Source organism: Colossoma macropomum, unplaced genomic scaffold (genome assembly GCF_904425465.1).
Source record: "Colossoma macropomum unplaced genomic scaffold, Colossoma_macropomum, whole genome shotgun sequence".
Classification (NCBI taxonomy): Eukaryota; Metazoa; Chordata; class Actinopteri; order Characiformes; family Serrasalmidae; genus Colossoma; species Colossoma macropomum.
The window spans coordinates 22,504,642-22,510,681 of record NW_023494786.1 but is presented as its reverse complement, the minus strand read 5'-3'; positions in this window follow the sequence as shown (position 1 = coordinate 22,510,681).

The window sequence follows — 6,040 nt, the reverse complement described above, 5'->3', positions numbered from 1 at the left end:
CTCCTCTCTTGTGACAGTCTCCACCGTTATGGTCACGTACTCTTGTGGTGTTGTTAGTGAACTGTGTAAACACAAGGTGACTGAAGGAAGAAAACAGAAGCAATAATGCACAAACAATTTTATTATTATTATTATTATTATTATTATTATTATTATTATTGTAATATGTCACACAATTACTTATTCAAGGTAAAAATGAATTATGCTGTTAATAAGTCATATGTGATGTTTCAGTTAACTGCTTATTAAGCATCGTTCATCACTTAGTAATAAGTAACTCTGAGTACTCTGCTAGTTTATCTTTAATTAACAGCTTATTGACTTAATTTATAGCTTATTTAGTTATTAACTGTGTACTAACTGCTGCTTTTTACACTCCTGCTGAACTGATTAATGTGTTTACAAAGATAGAGCAGTAACATGATAATTAACTAATATCCATACACTAACTAGTATCTTTTAATAAATTTACAATTTTTTTTGTTACTTTCATTGTGCAGCCATAAAACAGGTTTATATTGTTTTTACAATTTTCCTCAGGATAAAGCTGCCACAAACAAAAATAAAAAAAAATATTTAAAAATTCTTCAATCATGAGTTAAAATCAGTGATGTTTATATGTTTACTGTCATGTGCTCCACAGAGGCTGATGTAGTGCTTTTTTTAACCAAAGACAGCCTGTAATTACGTTCTGGCAGTGTCCAAAATTTTGTCATGTTATATGTTAGCTTACATACATTAGCCTGGCCCAGCATTCAGCTCACATATTGAGTGACCCTCCCTTGAAATGGTAGAGCTAACTAAAATATAATGGACAGCAAAATTTGCCTATTTCAATGGAAGAATCCACATTTCTCTCTTTTCCTCAGCCATGAACAACTCCAGACTTTCCCTCTTTTCTGTTTAATGCATGCCTATTTCAGGCAAAACATCATGCTAAGGTCAAGAAAGCACATTCAGAGTGCCATCATTCATCTATCACAACAAAATCTTTATTAATCTTAATCTTTATTGTATAATCTGACCTGCAGCATAACTGTCTGCCATGGAATTTAGACATTATTATTAAATGCAGCATCTTGTGCAGTGCGACATGAAATAACAGCAGCTTTATATGGAACACAGTCATCAGACTTTACTGACCTCCACATATTCAGAATATTCACATATTCATTCACATATTCAGCACAAATTCTACCGGATATTTGAACAACATCACTTGTATTAGCATGAACACGGTTTTCTAACATTAACAAACTGAAATAACTATAAGTGATTATTTTGCAGACTGTTGGGTTGAGAAGTGTTCCTGCTTGATGACTGGGCAGGGTGGTGGGAGGGGGAGAGAAAACATGCTAAGGTATTATGGGTTAGTGTAATTTCTTCCTGCCGTTGGTACATGGTGATGCAACCAAAGGCATTTAGAGGCAGGCAAGGTCAGGACACCTCAATCAAAAATTACACAGAAACAACAGTTTTGTCATTTGAAGGATGTGACTTAATGGATTGTGCTTAATATGACCAAGGGCATAAAGTAATAAAGGTTCACTTGGATTTCAGCTTGACTTTTAAAAAACATCTCATCTTCATTAAGTGAACATACTGGATAGATCTTAAAATATATAATAATGATAATAATATAATGATAGATCTTGAAAAAATGTAACTTTAAATCAATAGATTTATCAGATAATTGTTACAAATATTTAAGCACTACTTAGTTTTAATGTTACTTTCTTATATGAGTAAACAGTTCATCAGCAGCGTAATAAACAACAGTTAATTAGCAGGTAATAAAAAGCTCTGAACTAATGTCAAACTAAATTATTGACAGAGTGTCAGTTACTAATAACTAATCACTCTATCAGTTACTACGTAATAAATGGTTAATAAAAAAAGTTGACCAGTATGTTTATAATGGATAGTCAATGACTCCTTTACAACATATACGATAATTTGTTTGTTGACTCATAATGTAAAGTGTGTTTCTTCTTCTTCTTCTTATTATTATTATTATTATTATTATTATCATTATTATTATTATTATTTCTCTTTTTTTAAATTCACAAATAATAACAAACCAGGACTTTAAATTTTTTCTGGAATTAAAATGAAAGTTGGTACACACCCAGTAGAAGGAGAAGCTTCCAGAGAGGACACATCCTTTCGCGGTTCACAGTGTGATTTGCTGCTCATGAAAAATAAAACATTTCAGTTTTTCATCCTGTTTGTTTGCATTAGTTTTATTTCTGAGCGAGTTTAACACAACACGAACACATCCGATCTGCTGGCTCTGTTTGTGTGTGTGTGTGTTCATGTGTCTGTGTGTGGGTGTGTGAACACAATCAGCCTTGGCAGACCTGCTCTTATGGAACTGAGACACCTCTGCTTGCAAAAAAAAAACAAACAATATAACCTGTGCTTACAGTTCAGTCTGTTACAGATAATAACTGAAAATATTTCACCAAATGATTTGCTTCATCACAAGTCCACATTAATTCATCTTCTAGAAATGCATGTTTTTTTTTTTCTGTGCTTCAAATATTTAACCCCTTAAGTGGCCAGGGCCCAAAGTTTTATTAAACACTTCTATATAGCTCAAGTTTGTATTGAAGCCCCTGTAGTTACTAAAAAATAAGCCTTAGTATGTAAAAAGACTGTAAGGGGTTAAATATCCTGTATGTTTGTAACTTCTTACTGCAGTACTCTATGATGTTTTCCAAAATATTCTGCTAATCCTTTCCGTTCATTTCTGTAATCTGAGCTGTTAGCCTTACATAAAAAGACTTATCATGCAATGTTATCTGTAAAAAAGAACTATTTCATATCATGCACATCAATGTTTTCATCTATTTGAAATTGTATTGTACCCTGAGTACAATGTACAAAGGATTTCAAATATAAGTTGAAGTAAATAAATACCTGAAACAGGAAAGCAACTTGAAAGCAAAGGGAGATCTCTGTAAAATAAAAAAGAACCCTCAATGTACTGTGGCTATTTGCATGGCCACCTATACAGAAAACAGGAAGGAAGGATATGAAGCCTTTACTAAAGATGACATGCTAATATTTGACACCTGAACATGTGCACAGAGGCCTGTAGCACACTTTCTGTAGCGTAATATCTTTAGTGTGTAATTAAATTTGGTAGATTTATTGTACACACTAAATTTACAGTAATCACTAAGAAAGTTTACTGACAGTATATACTTCATTAGATGTCATCTAACCTATCAAACTACTATTGCAGTATAGATTTACTCCTTCAGGCTAAATCAAGTCCAGATCTATTGTGGTGCAAAAGCATGCATTGTTGCATTTTCAGTTGAGGTTTGGAGAAAATACAGTTGAAATACTTAACACACCTAAACCTACCTCACTCCTGCAGACAAGTGTGGTAGCATACAGATAATCGTAGATGATGCTTACCACAAATTTCTAACTTTGGCTGGCAGTGGCAGGGGTGTGCTAGTCTCGGTACCAGGCACTTGAGCTCTGCATGTCTGGTGACAAGAAATCTTAGCTTTGGAACAGAATGAGTTTAGTGGATGAATTTTAAATGGCCAGCTTTACAAAAGGGAATCATTGAGAACTAAAATCGAAATGTAATTTAAAAACTGTAGTAATTTCTATTATTTAAATAAATTTTATGCTACTATGTAACATTATGAAACATAGACTTGAAACATAGAAAGTTAGCCTTGGTTTTCTCAATGTGTGCATGTTGGGGTCTTCCCTGTTGCACCAGGAATCAACTTTTCAAACTGTTGCAGACAGTAACATCAAAGAACAACACAACGTGTGAACGTGAAGGACAACACAGAGTGCTGTAGCCTCTTCTAAGCCCCCACAGTGGGCAGTCTGCTGGTGGAATAGATCAAATAAAATATGTAACTTATCAGAACAAATTGGACACTGTTGGCTGTCTGTGTGTGTCAAAGTGGAAATCTAAGTCAATTTTATCGCCATTCATTCTCACTACAGATTAGCAGTGTTTAGTGAGAAACAAAACATATTTTCTCCAGGAAGCTATAGTTTCTGTGTGACGTGCTGCGACTCTGTGTTGAGCTACTAGATGTAACTGTCACGGTCATATGATCATGTTTTTCTTTTTTTCCATGCATGTCTGTGTTATATTACTGATAGCATTTCCACCTACAGCCTCGGGGAGCTGTGACCTATACTGACTCTTGGAGGCAGGTCTAGGAAATAAAAGGGTAGTGAAACAGGAAGTAGATGAGAGTTGTTTGGTCAACACAGGCGTCATGGGTGCACACTTAATACGCTTTGAGGGTCTCACTGTATATTTGTGGATGTGTACTCTGTCCTTGGTTCTTATTTTTGCGTTTCTTTTTGACTCCACTGTATACAACCTCATCCAAAGTCTTGTAGGTGCAGGTTACCCTAAATGTCCTTACCTTTTCTGTGTGACCCTATTTTAAGTAGGCAGTGAAAGAGGAGGGATGAGAACACCTACTGTGAAAACAGTTCAAACCTCTCCACAAATATGTCTGTGCTGAGATAAAACTGACAACACACCGCAGCTTTCTTATCAAAAAATTGTGTGCAACTGCCACAGTAACTGCACAATCACATAAAACTACCGCAATAACACAATTGCCTCCAGTTTTGTAAATCACACAAAATTCCATTGAATATATCACAACAAAATTACTGAAGACAAAATGCATGGTGTAAAAACTGTGGGACACTCACCAAAACAAGTGGAAATTGCATTTTATGGCCGCTGTGGGTTTAAAAATTTAGAACACAATTTTAGGAATGATGAGTATGTTTGGGTCTGTAGTTCTCAGAGCAGATAACGTCATTCTGTAATGATGTTACTGACCCAAAAAAAATTTTTAGTTTTAATTTTTCTTCTACATTTGTTCCCCACAACACATTCCATTTGGCAAATAAATGTAATTGTATGAAAATAATTGTACTTCACAATAATACGGGTCAATTGTTTTTATATTAAATGACAGTAACAGGCCACTCCAGCTAGATTAGCCAGTTGCACAATTATTTATTAGCACTTGTAATTTCAAGCTGTGTTCAGTGATAGCAGATATTTACCTTGTGAAGTGTGAATAAACACTTCAGAGACATCTCACTCACAAGAAGTTCTGGTGACAATGCAACTACACAATTGTTCTGTAACTTTTTTCTTCTTTAAAGGGGAATACCACCAATTTCTGCATGATTCGATTGTTTAGATTTAAAAAAGTTTATACAGAAATGGTGCACTGTGAAAACTCGATTTCTTTACAGAGGTGGTGACAACAACCGGGGGTCGCTATGTCTACATAAATATGTTAATATTTTACTTACTATTTAGAATGACCAGTGAGTCTACATATGTCTTCTGAGCCAAATGGGGGGGTGGAATACCATTTTGCTTTACAACTCCCTGCATGTAACTATTTGCTCTGTTTGGCTTTCAAAAGTGCCTCAGGCCAAAATATTTCCAAACAACTGTAAAAAAAAAAAAAGTAATAGGCACCAAGCAGCGTATTCATAACCATTTAATGTAATAGGCTTCAGGCTTGAATCATGCAGAAATTTTGAAAAAATTGACGGAATTCCCCTTTAATAGCTGTACATCTAGTGCACATACACAATCTTAGTTGATATATAGATAGAATGCAAAATCTTACTCTCTTTTCTTTTGCTTCTGTTTTCACTCTATGCTTTTGTCTCTTTAAAGCACTTATATTAAGTCTTAAGTGCTTACATTTCATCAGCACTACACTTATACAAGCATCAGCTGCAAAATCAGAATAATTAAAGGTCGTATTCTTCTATGGTTTACATACAGTATGCATGTCGAGTTGCTGCTGCTTGTAACACAGAAATAAAACACTTTCCTGCACTTGCACTTCCACAGTTTGAAAAGAGAACCATTAGCATGTCCCTTATTTGAACTCCTTCTACAGGCAGCATTGCAACATCAACAGATGTCGCTCTTCACTTTCTGAACCCTGAATGATTCTATCAGCAAAAAACTTGATGTTGCCTTTTTTGTGACAATCATGAT